The 16,741-nt window shown below is 46.6% G+C and overlaps 1 long non-coding RNA gene across 1 annotated transcript; it reads left to right on the top strand.

Annotated features, from left to right (window-relative positions):
* The first annotated feature begins 7,851 nt into the window (after nucleotides 1–7,851).
* On the top strand, nucleotides 7,852–14,352 carry LOC118377290 (uncharacterized). Its single transcript, XR_004824224.2, has 4 exons — nucleotides 7,852–9,487; nucleotides 9,942–10,015; nucleotides 10,206–10,359; nucleotides 13,526–14,352. It is a non-coding gene; the product is annotated as an uncharacterized LOC118377290 (long non-coding RNA).
* The last annotated feature ends 2,389 nt before the right edge of the window (nucleotides 14,353–16,741 follow it).

Genomic DNA, 16,741 nt, shown 5'->3' with positions numbered 1-16,741 from the left:
TCAAAGATAAGTAGGTTCTTCTGATGAAGTGAGAGACAGTGAGCACTGTGCTTGTTATGTCAAATCCTAGCACTTCTCAAACCCAAGAGCTGTGGAGAGAGACGGTCAGAGAATAAAGTGAGGGACTGATGCAAGCGGCAGCACACTCAGTCCTACAGTACTCACATCATTAAAGACCAAAATCCGTCGCAGCAGTACCACAGAGGAACAAGATCCACTGCAGAGAGATTATTATTATCTGCACAAAACATCCCATTTAATGTTCCTCTGTGGGGGTTACCTCTTGCTGTATATGAGATTTAAGTCATAGTAAGATATGATTGTCAAAGGATTGCATTTAAAATGGATTCCAGCAGTTTGAGCTAAATTCAGAGATGTAGAGGGTAGCACTGGTGTAATGATACTGTCAGGAGTTGGTGGTATTATGTTGATATATTTTTAGGGGGGATTCTGTTTGAATGTCAAGAAATGGAAAGAGTGCTGACACAGGCGATATACCGTACGTAGCGTGAATTAAATACCATCACAGTACATTTCCCACATGAAGAAATGCATTTATATACAGAGACACACTCACATGCACACATACCGGCATGGACACACTCACTCACACACACACTTACAAAAGAGAGGTACCTGTCTTTGTCCTCTGATTTTGATGATTCACAGGAGCGGTGATCTGAGGCTGGGGACACTCTCTGCTTTTCATTCAGAGCTGGAAGACAACATCTCCTCAGGCCTAAGACTCCATTTACTACTTCTGGAGAGCCAAGGAGCACTTAGCTTAATGTACGGGAGAACAGAATGGCCCTCTCTCTCCCACACCACACACACACACACACACACACACACTCTGACGCACATGGCCACACACACAAACTCTGACGCACATGGCCACACACACACAAACACACCATCATATCACATATTCATTCACATTTCAAAGAATCCTACTTACACCAAACATGCCTATACCCATAGATACACAGAGATGCACATTAGCAGCCATTAATAGTTATAGCTCGGGTAGACTAGTGCTGCAGTCTAGCCATAAAGTGTGTTATCTTTGTCCAGACAGCGATTCAGACATTGATGATAATTGTTTTTGCCTAGTGGGAGAGGTAACTGACTTAGCTCCCACCTTCCCACTCTCTTGTTTCCTCTCTTCTTCTTTCTTATTGGTCAGCAGACCTTTAGCCCTCTCTTACACAGTTGCCAGGGAGTATACTTACATTATATAAATGGAGACAGCATGGCCATATTTACAGACACAATACCAAGTAGCCAGTGATTGTTTTGGAAAAGAGCATCATAAAAGCAAAAGGACACTGGTGTTATTGTCATGGTGATGTGATAAATGACTGTAGCCTGAGGGGGATGGCCAATATCATCAACATGCAATCAAAAGTACTCTGAAAACAGCAGGCAGCTAAGAAAAGTGCTTCACTGACTATTATCCCCATTGTCTTGTATGAGAGGTCACCACTGTCAGATATGGGCAGCAAATGGGTTAACATCATCATGATTGATGACAGCACATTGTTGTTGTTGTCAGGAATTGTGGCTCTCTGCAGACAGATCTAATTCAAATCGATTGTAGGCAGCAGCAGCAGTTTTGTAGAAAGTTATGTTATTTACAGTTTATTACAGTACTATAACCAAATGAATTATAGGAGGTAAATACTGTACATTGTACAGTACATGTACATGCATCAGGTAGCGTAATGTATTAAACAAACTTACTTACTTCCTTAGGCCCATCGCTCCTTTGGGAGCATAGGCCATCGATGACTCTTCTCTATGGCACTCAGTTCCAGCTCACTCCACCCCAGGCAGGGATTCTTGATATCTGACTAATGTACAGTAGCAGTCAAACATTTGGACACACCTACTCATTCCAAGGTTTTTCTTTATTTTTGCTATGTTCTACATTGTAGAATAACAGTGACAACATCAAAACAACGAAATAACACATATGGAATCATGTAGTAACCAAAAAAGTGTTCAACAAATCTAAAATTATGTTACATTTGAGATTCTTCAAAGTGAACACCCTTTGCTTTGATGACAGCTTTGCACACTCTTGGCATTCTCTCAACCAGCTTCATTAGGTAGTCATCAGGAATATATTTCAATTAATAGTTGTGCCTTGTTAAAAGTTATTTTGTAGAATTTCTTTCCTTCTTAATGTGTTTGAGACAATCAGTTGTGTTGTGACAAGGTAGAGGTGGTATACAGACGATAGCCCTATTTGGTAAAAGACCAAGTCCATATTATGGCAAGAACAGTTCAAATAAGCAAAGAGAAATCGACAGTCCATCATTACTTTAAGACATTAAGGTCAGTCAACCCGGAAAATTTCAAATACTTTGAAAGTGCAGTCGCAAAAACCATCAAGCACTATGGTGCAACTAGCTCTCATGAGGAGTGCCACAGGAAAGTAAGACCCAGAGTTACCTCTGCTGCAGAGGATAAGTTATTTAGAGTTTTCAACCTCAGAAATTGCAGTCAAAATAAATGCTACACAGAGTTCAAGTAACAGACACATCTCAACATCAACTGTTCAGAGGAGACTGCGTGAATCAGGCCTTCATGGTCAAATTGGTGCAAAGAAACCACTACTAGACACCAATAATAAGAAGAGACTTGCTTGCGCCAAGAAACAAGATCAATGGACATTAGACCGGTGGAAATCTGTCCTTTGGTCTGATGAGTCCAAATTTGAGATTTTTGTTTCCAACCGCCGTGTCTTTGTGAGACGCAGAGTAGGCGAACAGATTATATCCACATGTGTGGTTCCCACAATGAAGCATGGAGGAGGAGGTGTGATGGTGTGGGGGTGTTTTGCTGGTGACACTGTCAGAAATGTATTTAGAATTCAAGGCACACTTAACCAGTGTGGCTACCACAGCATTCTGCAGCTTAGTGAGACTGTCATTTGTTTTTCAACAAGACAATGACCCAAAACACACCTCCAGGTTGTGTAAGGGCTATTTGACCAAGAAGGAGTGTGGTGGAGTGCTGCATCAGATGACCTGGCCTGCACAATAACCTGACCTCAACCCAATTGAGATGGTTTGGGATGAGTTGGACCGAGTGTGAGTGAGGGAAAATCAGCCAACAAGTGCTCAGCACATGTGGGAACTCCTTCAAGAAAGTTGGAAAAGCATTCCAGGTGAAGCTGGTTGAGAGAATGCCAAGAGTGTGTAAAGCTATCATCAAAGCAAAGGGTGGCTACTTTGAGGAATCTAAAATATATTTTGATTTGTTTAACACTTTTTTGGTTACTACATGATTCCATATGTATTATTTCATAGTTTTGATATCTTCACTATTACTCTACAATGTAGAAAATAGTAAAAATAAAGAAAAACTCTTGAATGAGTAGGTGTGTGTAGCAGGGTGCGTAATTGGCGGCAGAGAAGTCAGGAGCAGGAGAGCAGAACTGGGTAATAACCGGAGATTTATTAAGCAAAACCAAATGCATCCAGAACAGCAAGATAAATGGGCACAAAAAGAACCTGTTGTGCGCTCACGGGGAACATGCACAAGCACTACAATAAACAATCCCACACAAAGACATGGGGGGAACACAGAGTTCAATACACAACAAGTAAATGAGGGAATTGAAACCAGGTGTGTGGAAAAACAAGACAAAACAAAATGGAAAATGAAAAGTGGCTCGACGATGGCTAGAAGACCGGCAACGCCGACCGCCGAGTGCGGCCCGAACAAGGAGAGGACCCGACTTCGGCGGAAGTCATGACAGTACGCGCAGCCTCCAGCAGCGAGCCGACGCCGGCCTCGGGGGCGTCCCGGAGGGCGAGGCGCAGGGCGATCCGGACGGAGACGGTGGAACTCCCGCAGCATTGAAGGGTCCAACACGTCCTCCACCGGAACCCAGCACCTCTCCTCCGGACCGTACCCCTCCCACTCCATGAGGTACTTGAAGGCCCCTCGCCCGACGCCTCAAATCCAATATAGAGAGAATAGAGTACGCCGGGGCCCCCTCGACGTCCAAAGGGGACGGAGGAACCTCCCGCACCTCAGACTCCTGGAGCGGGCTAACCACCACCGGCCTGAGGAGAGACATATGGAACGAGGGGTTAATACGCTAATCAGGGGGAAGCTGTAACCTATAACAAACCTCCACTCTCCTCAGGACTTTAAATGGCCCCACAAACCGCGGGCCCAGCTTCCGGTAAGGACAGGCGGAGGGGCAGGTTCCGGTTCGAGAGCCAGACACAGTCCCCCGGTGCCAATACCGGGGCTTCACTGTGGTGACGGTCCGCACTGGAAGTGAACATGGGCGGCGTCCCATGTCTCCTCCGCGCGCCTGAACCAGTCGTCCACCACAGGAGCCTCGGTCCGACTCTGATGCCAAGGCGGCAGAACCGGCTGCTACCCCAGTACGCACTGGAAGGGGGAGAGGTTAGTGGAACGAACGCTGCCCACTCCCCCGGCCGATCCTGGCAATACGACCGCAGAATCCTGCCCACATCCTGGTTCACTCTCTCCACCTGCCTATTACTCTCGGGATGAAACCCAGAGGTAAGGCTGATCGAGACCCCCAGACCCTCGAAGTGAGCTGGGAACCTCGATCAGACACTTTATCCTCAGGCACCCTGTAGTGCCGGAAGATGTGCGTAAACAAGGGCTCTGCAGTCTGTAGGGCCATGGGAGACCGGGCAGAGGGAGAAGACAGCAGGACTTAGAGAAACGATCCACAAAGACCAGGATCGTGGTGTTTCCTTGTGAGGGGGGAGAGATCGGTAAGAAAATCCACTGGCAGGTGCGACCAAGACCTCTGTGGAACGGGTAAGGGGTGTAGCTTCCCTCTGGGCAGGTGCCTAGGAGCCTTACACTGAGCGCACACCGAGCAAGAGGAAACATAAACCCTCATGTCGTTGGCCAAGGTAGGCCACCAGTACTTCCCAACCAAACAGCACACCGTCCGACCGTTCCCAGGATGGCCAGAGGAGGGTGACATGTGGGCCCAATAGATCAACCGGTCACGGACAGCAGACGTAACGTGCAGACACCCAGCGGGACACTGGAGGGGAGCGGGTTCTGCACGTAACGCCTGCTCAATGTCCACGTCCAGCTCCCACACTACCTGCGCCACCAGGCAGGAGGCCGGGAGTATGGGAGTGGGATCCATGGGCCGCTCCTCTGTGTCATACAGTCGGGACAGTGCGTCTGCCTTCACGTTTTGGGAACCTGGTCTGTAGGAAAGGGAAAAAACAAAACGGGTGAAAAACATGGCCCACCTTGCCTGGTCTCCTCGCTGCCCGGATGTATTCCAGATTGCGGTGGTCAGTCCAGATGAAAAAAGGGTGTTTAGCCCCATCAAGCCAATGTCTCCACGCCTTTAGAGCCTTGACTACAGCCAACAGCTCCCGGTCCCCCGAGTTTCGGTGGCGTACCCGAGCGCTGAGAGAGCACGGCTCCTATCCCAGCCTTGGGAGCGTCCACCTCCTATATGAAGGCCAAAGAGGGATCCGGATGTGCCAGCACGGGAGCCGAGGTAAACAGAGCCCTCAGGTGACCAAAAGCCCTGTCCGCCTCAGCCGACCACTGCAAACGTACCAGGCCCCCCTTCAGCAGTGAGGCAATGGGAGCCGCTACCTGACCAAAACCCCGGATAAACCTCCGGTAGTAATTGGCAACCCCTAGGAACCGCTGCACTTCTTTTACCGTGGTGGGAGTCGGCCAATTATGCACGGCTGAAATGCGGTCACTCTCCATCTCCACCCCCGAGATGGACTACTGGAAGAACAGGCATTTCTCAGCGTTGACGTACAGGTCATGTTCCAACAGTTGACCAAGCACCCTGCGCACCAGGGACACATGCTCGGCGCGTGTAGCAGAGTATATCAGAATGTCATCAATATACACCACTACACACTGCCAGTGCAGGTCCCTGAAAATCTCATCTACAAAGGCTTGGAAGACTGATGGAGCATTCATCAACCTGTACGGCATGACGAGGTACTCATAATGCCCTAAGGTCGTGCTGAACACCGTCTTCCACTCGTCTCCCTCCCAGATACGCACCAGGCTGTAAGCATTCCTGAGATCTAGTTTGGTGAAGAAGCACGCCCCGTGCATTGACTGAATCGCTGTAGCGATAAGAGGTAGCGGGTAACTTTACCTCACCGTGATTTGATTTAGGCCTCGGTAGTCAATGCACTGTCGCAGACCTCCATACTTCTTCACAAAAAAGAAACTCAAGGAGGTGGGTGAAGTAGAGGACCCGAATGTACCCCTGGCGCAGGGATTCGGAGACATATGCTTCCATAGCCGCCATCTCCGCCTGTGAGAGGGGATACACGTGACTCCTGGGAAGTGCAGCGTCTACCAGGAGATCTATCGCACAATCACCCAGTCAATGGGTGGTAATTGAGTCGCCTTCTTTTTGGAAAAGGCGAGAGCCAAATCGGCATATTCAGGGGGAATGCGCACGGTGGAGACCTGGTCTGGACTTTCCACCGTAGTAGCACCAACGGAAACACCTAAACAACTCCCCCAGCACTCTCGCGACCACCCCGTGAGAGCCCTCCATTGCCATGACAAGCTAACCAGGGTAGGCCTAGCACCACGAGAAACGCAGGAGAGTCAATGAGGAAGAGACTGATTCTCTCCTTGTGACCCCCCTGCGTCACCATGCCCAGGGGAGCGGTGGCCTCCCTAATCAACCCTGACCCTAATGGTCGACTGTCTAAGGCGTGAACGGGGAAGGGCACAGCCACGGGAACAATGGAAAATGAAAAGTGGATCGATGATGGCTAGAAGACCGGCGACGCCGACCGTGGAGCACCGCCCGAACAAGGAGAGGACCCGACTTCGGCGGAAGTCGTGACAGTGTGTCCAAACTTTTGACTGCTGTATAAACAAAGGTCTGTATTTTTTTTGTCAAGATGAATAATTAAACAATCAAACATCAGCAACAAAAAACTGAATACTTTTTTGTTTTTTCCAACTCAATCAGCTTTACCTCAGAACATTATTCTCTCATTTCTGTCCTGTCTACCATTTCAAGGTCCTGAATAGTCTTACATACCTGAGCTAAAATGCCAGGGGGAGGAAAGTCAAACAGATTGTGATTATTGTCCTGGAGCAGATTGAACTTCTTACAGGCTAGGAGAGAAGGATGTGAGCTGCATCCCATTTCAACACAGGCCCAGTTGCATTTACTTTTTAAAACTAAGGTGGTATTTACAAAGTGGATCTAGTGAGGGGGTTGGGGAGTAATACACTGTTTAATCTCACCCCTATCAACAGTCGTTTATAACCTCTTTCCACTACAAGAATGAATGAGTTTTAAGATCCAAACACAGCTATTACCATTGATTTGTTGAAGGGAAAATATATCAATCATTCCATGTGTAAAAATATATGTGCACCACAGAAACAGTGAATAATAGTGATCAATATTTGGATATTGTTTGACCCACACACAGAACCACACACATGTGCTTACCGGTAGACCATCGTATCCAATGATGAACCACATTGTCTGTTGGAGACAGGCCATACAGTCTCGGATTGGGAATGGGGTGGAGGGGCATTTACAGCTTCATATCTCTTGTCATTTTGACATTGTGATTCTTGTGACACTTTATTTTCCTTGGTTCACTCTTGCCACACACACACGCGCATGCACGCACGCACACACACACACACACATTGTAAGGATTATTTTATCATGCCTTGTTTTGTTATGATATCTTATTAACCAAAGCATAACAAATGAGCAGTTGCTCACTAATGCTATAATAAAGGGCAGGGAAGCTGCCAAAGCAAGCTCTGGTGACAATGTCATCTTCAAAGAGAAATTGTGAGAAACATATCCCTTTAAAATGTCTAAATATGGTGCATATGTGGAATGGAAATAGGTAATCCGTGTGAAGCTACACAGTTCTGTCATTCATCAGAACATGATGCACCCCCCTCAGTGCAACAGGGATTATCCTCTCTGTGCATCCAGACAGGTTAAAACCCATACTGTCAAGATGCATAATGATAAAATCATATCTATGTGGTTTCATTGCATACTTCACCATGTCTTATTGCCTTATTTTCTTGTAACAAAAGACATATCTTAAACAATATGTTATAGTGACCTGAAATCCACACTTCTTCCTCAACTGGAGTAGCCTATGCTATGCCAGGGGATCGGTTGTTAAGCTGCTTTTTGGCACTAGTGTTCGGCCTTGGCAGAATAGCCCAGTTTAAGATGTCAGTTTAATCTCAGAGTGAGAGTATTACACTGACACAGACACATATGGCATTACACAGTGTTTTCCCTCATGTATCTAATTCAAAGAATTGCCAAGTCTCATATCAATGCTGCTAGCATCGTGCCTGATAGTGCCATAGCAGCCTATTCCCTGCACATCCCGGTGGTAAAGAGGTCCTAGTCCAAGAGCAACACAGGTATTTCTGCCGTGGCCAAGAGGGACCATATGTCTCTGCTGTCTGTCCCACCTCCGTTCCAGTCTGCCAGGCCTCTGACACATATGGGGTTTAATGCCATTAAGCACGAGGTTCATGACCTCAAAGGCGTTTCTGTCTTCGCTCGTACGGGTAATGAACCTAGCGATGTGTCAGCAGTTGCCCAGCTGACACAAACACTATAATGTCTAAAGGCAGGTTCTCAGGGTGGTGGTATTCACCAAAGACTTATACCTACTTCAGACGGATAAGTGGGACTGATTGATTGTTTTAATTAATGCATTAACCATCACAATGGTCTGCTGTGGGCTACAAAACCACCAGTAAGTAGTGCTGCTGCCACTAACTGTCATACGCTACCAAACAAGAATGTATACACACACCCACTGTGTTTTCCCCTGCTTATTAATGGCAAATTATAAAGAAGCATTGACAAATCAATTTAAACTTGCAACACTAGCTAACGTTACAGTGCAATATGTTCACTTGCTGCAGGGCAATATGTTCACTTAAATATAACAGTAGACTAACATTACATCTGGTCAGCTAATTATACCAGTAGCAGTACTATAGATAGCTAAAATTACAGCATGACCACTTGGATCATCTTAGATGACATGTAGCCGAAGATGGTGTATAAAGGAATATAGTTCACTCAGGCCGTTTGGGGCAGTGGTTTGGTTTGGGTAATATGGCTTCCTCCTCCGCCTCTGGTCGAGTTCAGTGTTGTTTCCGCCTACTGTTACCAGGGAAACGCACTGCCCAATCAAAAGTACTGCAGTATAAGGACCTTCGACTCAGTAACCAACCTAATCGCGCCTTGTTCTAAAATTAGCCAGTTTGAAACGCAAGTCAAGCGGGTTGAAACGGTCAAATTCAACCAATTACAAACAAACAAACGCAAGACGAAGCTAGTTCGAGATACTCTAAAAAGCAGTAATTGAATAACGTTATCTAGCTATTTTTGAAAATGATGACATTATACAAGACAATGTTTCAAAGCTGCAGTGTGTGTTTTCGCACTCGCTAGGTTACTAACGTTTGTTATCTAGCTAAATTATGTTGAACATAGTTTAGCAGTCTGCTGCCACTCATTACAAGTTGATCCAATCTATCGTTGTTTTTTTCCCCAGTCAATCATCTGCTCTTTGAACATTTGTTTGGTGAAAGCAAGCAACCCATTCACTTGGAAATATAGCCTAAACTTTATGCCATCACCTGACGAATCACCAAAATAGATTTTGTAGGATGGCCTTGCGAGACTACCCTCGCTATAGCTACCTTATAAATTCGACATGTCCACTTCTAGGCAAAATCTTTGAATTAAGTATAATAGTTTATCTAGGTTTTATTTATTTATTTTTTATGTTAATGAACTATTTAGTATTTGTCAATCATGCTATCTGACTTCATCAGCACGGGACCATTCCAAGTGCTGTTCCTAGTAAAATAAACATTTTTTTTGTATTTTAATCTTCCCTCAGATGAAGGGGATTCGAGCAGTCCAGTTCTACCAGGGGACTGTGATCGGGGCAGCTCGGTCTCATCTGAGCTGCAGGTAACAAAGCACTTCCTTTTACAGATTTGTGGAGAGGTCTTCAAAAAAGATAAATACAATTCTTCATGTAAAAAAAAACATAATTTGACTGTTTTGAGTGATCATTGGAAGTTGCAATGGAGACATGCAGTATCTATGCAGAACTTTATTCAGGATTCAATGTCTCACGCTCTTCTTTCATTATGGACAGGATGAATATGAAGAACTTCTCCACCATGCAGTGGTCAGTCCTGAGTATGAGCCGCAGCCCAGTGCTCAACTGCAGCTTCTGAACGCATCACAACTGTCTGCAGATGAACAAGGTTCCCGTGGAAACAATGACGCTAGGCCCTAACACTCAGCAGGTACAGTGGGCTGCTGCTCAACCACACACACTCGTTACACTAAGCCATTCTGACAGACACACAGCTTGAGGCCCTCCACATTGCTTCCTTCAAATGATCAACTGTCATAAAGGATTTGGATTTCAAGAAATGATCCTCTCTGTCATCGTTTTTTTAATACCCCAGGCCTACATAGACTCAAATGCACGAAGTCCAACAAGTTGTTAAATGTTCCATGTGTATTTCACAAGCACCCAAACACTTGACATGGAGAAATGAATAGCTTGATGATATTTTATTATGGATCCCCATCTTCCTGGGGTCCAGCAAAATTAAGGCAGTTTATACTATTTTAAAAACATTACAATACATGGCCCCTACTCAACCACTACCACATATCTACAGTACTAAATCCATGTGTATGTATAGTGCGTATGTTATTGTGTGTGTATGCATGTGTCTGTGCCAATGTTTGTGTTGCATCACAGTCCCCTCTGTTCCCTAAGCTGTTTTAAACAAATCTAATTGTACTGCTGGCATGAGTTACTTGATGTGGAATAGAGCTCCATGTCGTCATGGCTCCATGTAGTACTGTGTGCCTCCCATAGTCTGTTCTGGACTTGGGGACTGTGAAGAGACTTCTTGTGGCATGCATGGGTGTCCGAGCTGTGTGCCAGTAGTTTAGACAGACAGCTCGGTGCAATCAACATGTCAATACCTCTCATAAATAAAAGTAGCGATGAAGTCAATCTCTCCTCCACTTTCAGCCAGGAGAGATTGACATGCATATTATTATTAGTTGTGTGTACATCCAAGGGCCAGCCGTGCTGCCCTGTTCTGAGCCAATTGCCCTAAGTCCTTTTTTGTGGCACCTGACCACACGACTGAACAGTAGTCAAGATGCGACAAAACTAGGGCCTGTAGGACCTGCCTTGTTGATAGTGTTGTTAAGGCAGAGCATCGCTTTATTATAGACAGATTTCTCCCCATCTTAGCTACTAACTGCATCAATATGTTTTGACCATGACAGTTTGCAATCTAGGGTTACTCCAAGCAGTTTAGTCATCTCAACTTGCTCAATTTCCACATTATTTATTACAAGATTTAGTTGTCTGAGGTACTCTATTTAATATCAGAAGAACCATTAATTCTCTGTTACCTACCACAAGCAAGCTTAAACCAAGCTTACACCCGGTTTCAGTCTTTTCTCCAGACCGTGACATGTTTAGTTGCGTTGTAGAGCTTAAACTGTCATGGAGTAGTGCACTGGGATGTAAAAAAGCAGGCAGGATTTTGTGCGCCTGATTTATGCTGGGATCATACCCAAACTGCTCTTTAGAGTGCTTTTTTCTTCCTTAATTAAGATATTGACGTAAATGCATTCCTGGATGAGGAACCAGTCTTACTTTGCATTGTTACGGTCACACTCTGTCTCTCGCTCTGTTTCTTTCTCTCTCACTCTCTCTGCCTCCCAGGCTCAGTTTCTGTAGCTGAAGATGGGAAATGCTCTAGCAGGGGGGTGGGGTCAGCAGCAAGGGCTTCCCTTGTTATAGTAGAGCCCAGGGCACACGAACACATGTCTGAGGGTAGTCACACACAGCCAAAGCAGACAGCTATATGCTTTCTATTTAGTCCAATAAAAAGCATTATTATAAAGACCATGAGACTGAACAGGCTTTAGGATATATACAACTATAATATACTATTTTGATGCTCCCAGAGTTCTAATCAAACATTATTATTATTTTTACCCCTTTTGTCTCCCCAATTTTGTGGTATCCAATCGGTAGTAGTTACTGTCTTGTCTCATCGCTGCAACTCCCATACGGACTCGGGAAAGGCGAAGGTCGAGAGCCATGCGTCCTCCGAAACACAACCCAACCAAGCCACACTGCTTCTTAACACAATGCACATCTAACCCGGAAGACAGCCGCACCAATGTGTCGGAGGAAACACCGTACACCTGACGACCTGGTCAGCGTGCACTGCGCACGGCCCGCCACAGGAGTCGCTAATGCGGCCAAATCCTCCCAAACCCGGACGAAGCTGGGCCAATTGTGCGCCGACCCATGGGCCTCCCGGTCGCGGCCTGCTGCGACAGAGCCTGGGCTCGAACCCAGAATCTCTGGTGGCACTGCGATGCACTGCCTTAGACCACTGTGCCACCCAGGATCAAACATTATTTTGTTTATCAGGTTTGTGTGCAGAAAATAAAGACAAATTCTTTAAGATCCAGGTAATGAAAAGATGGCCGGTAAGTCGTCTGTTGTCTCAGACAGACTGCAGACGCCGTTTGAGAGGTGCAGACACAGCAGCCCAGACCACCTGGTCACCATGGTTACTGAAATATTTATCACTGAGGAGAACATGAATGGAGCGACAGCCTCTAGGATAGCCTGCCCTGCTTCTTTTTTGTCTATCTATTCAATGTCTGGAGATTTATTTTAGCTTGGAGATTAACATAATACACTGCTCAAAAAAATAAAGGGAACACTTAAACAACACAATGTAACTCCATGTCAATCACACAAGACACCCCCAATAAAGGAGTGGTTCTGCAGGTGGTGACCACACACCACTTCTCAGTTCCTATGCTTCCTGGCTGATGTTTTGGTCACTTTTGAATGCTGGCAGTGCTTTCACTCTAGTGGTAGCATAAGACTGAGTCTACAAACCCACACAAGTGGCTCAGGTAGTGCAGCTCATCCAGGATGAGACATCAATGCGAGCTGTGGCAAGAAGGTTTGCTGTGTCTGTCAGCATAGTGTCCAGAGCATGGAGGCGCTACCAGGAGACAGGCCAGTACAAGAAAAAACAAGAAAGAAAAAGCCATATCTCAGACTGGCCAATAAAAAGAAAAGATTAAGATGGGCAAAAGGACACAGACACTGGACAGAGGAACTCTGCCTAGGCCAGCATCCCGGTGTCACCTCTTCCCTGTTGACGTTGAGACTGGTGTTTTGTGGGTACTATTTAATGAAGCTGTCAGTTGAGGACTTGTGAGGCGTCTGTTTCTCAAACTGACAATTACAGTATTTAATACATCTTTCACTAAATATCTGAAAAGTAGAAAATCTAAGTTGTTTCTTGTTCATTTGTGGGTTTGAATGTAGTTGAGTCTTTCTAAACATTTCTCCCCCTGTCCCTGGTCTATCCTGCTTTCCCCCGTGTCCCCTCCCTTCTCCAGGCCCACAGTGCCCGGCTGGCAGAGCAGCACTACAGTCTGCAGCTGAAGAGGAAGGTGTGGGCAGGCTGGCATGCCCTCGTCCAGGGGAGGTGGAAACAGAAATCATATGTAATTCTAACACACTGAAATGTGCATTTTTTTTGTTGGGTGTTCTGTACTAAAATAAGACAATTTACCCAGAGTTTCACATGAGCACAGAACAGTAGCTAGCTACACTAACTGGACAACAGAGACTGAATAAACATGGTCTTATATAAATAGTTGTCACTCGCCATATCTCACAGTTCTGCAGACCTTCTTCTGGCGCCGACAGAGATGGCCGCCTCGCTTCGCGTTCCTAGGAAACTATGCAGTTTTGTTTTTTTACGTGTTATTTCTTACATTAGTACCCCAGGTCATCTTAGGTGTCATTACATACAGTCGAGAAGAACTACTGAATATAAGATCAGCGTCAACTCACCATCAGTACGACCAAGAATGTTTTTCGCGACGCGGATCCTGTGTTCTGCCTTACAAACAGGACAACGGAATGGATCGCATGCAGCGACCCAAAAAAACGACTCCGAAAAAGAGGGAAACGAGGCGGTCTTCTGGTCAGACTCCGGAGACGGGCACACCGTGCTCCACTCCCTAGCATTCTTCTTGCCAATGTCCAGTCTCTAGACAACAAGGTTGATGAAATCCGAGCAAGGGTAGCATTCCAGAGGGACATCAGAGACTGTAACGTTCTGTGCTTCACGGAAACATGGCTCACTGGAGAGACGCTATCCGAAGCGGTGCAGCCAACGGGTTTCTCCACGCATCGCGCCGACAGAAACAAACACCTTTCTGGTAAGAAGAGGGGCGGGGGCGTATGCCTTATGGCTAACGAGACATGGTGTGATGAAAGAAACATACAGGAACTCAAATCCTTCTGTTCACCTGATTTAGAATTCCTCACAATCAAATGTAGACCGCATTATCTACCAAGAGAATTCTCTTCGATTATAATCACAGCCGTATATATCCCCCCCCAAGCAGACACATCGATGGCTCTGAACAAACTTTATTTAACTCTTTGCAAACTGGAAACCATTTATCCGGAGGCTGCATTCATTGTAGCTGGGGATTTTAACAAGGCTAATCTGAAAACAAGACTCCCTAAATTTTATCAGCATATCGATTGCGCAACCAGGGGTGGAAAACCTTGGATCATGACGCATATAAGGCCCTACCCCGCCCCCTTTCGGAAAAGCTGACCACGACTCCATTTTGCTGATCCCTGCCTACAGACAGAAACTACTCTGAGGTCTGTCCAACGCTGGTCCGACCAAGCTGACTCCACACTCCAAGACTGCTTCCATCACGTGGACTGGGATATGTTTCGTATTGCGTCAGATAACAACATTGACGAATACGCTGATTCGGTGTGCGAGTTCATTAGAACGTGCTTGAAGATGTCGTTCCCATAGCAACGATTAAAACATTCCCTAACCAGAAACCGTGGATTGATGGCAGCATTCGCGTGAAACTGAAAGTGCGAACCACTGCTTTTAATCAGGGCAAGGTGTCTGGTAACATGACCGAATACAAACAGTGCAGCTATTCCGTCTGCAAGGCTATCAAACAAGCTAAGCGTCAGTCAGAGACAAAGTAGAATCTCAATTCAACGGCTCAGACACAAGAGGCATGTGGCAGGGTTTACAGTCAATCATGGACTACAGGAAGAAATCCAGCCCAGTCACGGACCAGGATGTCTTGCTCCCAGGCAGACTAAATAACTTTTTTGCCCGCTTTGAGGACAATACAATGCCACTGACATGGCCTGCAACAAAAACATGCGGTCTCTCCTTCACTGCAGCCGAGGTGAGTAAGACATTTAAACGTGTTAACCCTCGCAAGGCTGCAGGCCCAGACGGCATCCCCAGCCGCGCCCTCAGAGCATACGCAGACCAGCTGGCCGGTGTGTTTACGGACATATTCAATCAATCCCTATACCAGTCTGCTGTTCCCACATGCTTCAAGAGGGCCACCATTGTTCCTGTTCCCAAGAAAGCTAAGGTAACTGAGCTAAACGACTACCGCCCCGTAGCACTCACTTCCGTCATCATGAAGTGCTTTGAGAGACTAGTCAAGGACCATATCACCTCCACCCTACCTGACACCCTAGACCCACTCCAATTTGCTTACCGCCCAAATAGGTCCACAGACGATGCAATCTCAACCACACTGCACACTGCCCTAACCCATCTGGACAAGAGGAATAACTATGTGAGAATGCTGTTCATCGACTACAGCTCGGCATTCAACACCATAGTACCCTCCAAGCTCGTCATCAAGCTCGAGACCCTGGGTCTCGACCCCGCCCTGTGCAACTGGGTACTGGACTTCCTGACGGGCCGCACCCAGGTGGTGAGGGTAGGTAACAACATCTCCTCCCTTCTGATCCTCAACACCGGGGCCCCACAAGGGTGCGTTCTGAGCCCTCTCCTGTACTCCCTGTTCACCCACGACTGCGTGGCCACGCACGCCTCCAATTCAATCATCAAGTTTGCTGACGACACAACAGTGGTAGGCTTGATTACCAACAACGACGAGACGGCCTACAGGGAGGAGGTGAGGGCCCTCGGAGTGTGGTGTCAGGAGAATAACCTCACACTCAACGTCAACAAAACTAAGGAGATGATTGTGGACTTCAGGAAACAGCAGAGGGAACACCCCCCTATCCACATCGATGGAACAGTAGTGGAGAGGGTAGCAAGTTTTAAATTCCTCGGCATACACATCACAGACAAACTGAATTGGTCCACTCACACAGACAGCATCGTGAAGAAGGCGCAGCAGCGCCTCTTCAACCTCAGGAGGCTGAAGAAATTCGGCTTGTCACCAAAAGCACTCACAAACTTCTACAGATGCACAATCGAGAGCATCCTGGCGGGCTGTATCACCGCCTGGTACAGCAACTGCTCCGCCCTCAACCGTAAGGCTCTCCAGAGGGTAGTGAGGTCTGCACAACGAATCACCGGGGGCAAACTACCTGCCCTCCAGGACACCTACACCACCCGATGTTACAGGAAGGCCATAAAGATCATCAAGGACATCAACCACCCGAGCCACTGCCTGTTCACCCCGCTATCATCCAGAAGGCGAGGTCAGTACAGGTGCATCAAAGCTGGGACCGAGAGACTGAAAAACAGCTTCTATCTCAAGGCCATCAGACTGTTAAACAGCCACCAC

This window comes from Oncorhynchus keta, chromosome 25 (assembly GCF_023373465.1).
Source record: "Oncorhynchus keta strain PuntledgeMale-10-30-2019 chromosome 25, Oket_V2, whole genome shotgun sequence".
NCBI lineage: Eukaryota > Metazoa > Chordata > Actinopteri > Salmoniformes > Salmonidae > Oncorhynchus > Oncorhynchus keta.
This window is presented reverse-complemented; position numbering and strand designations above follow the sequence as displayed.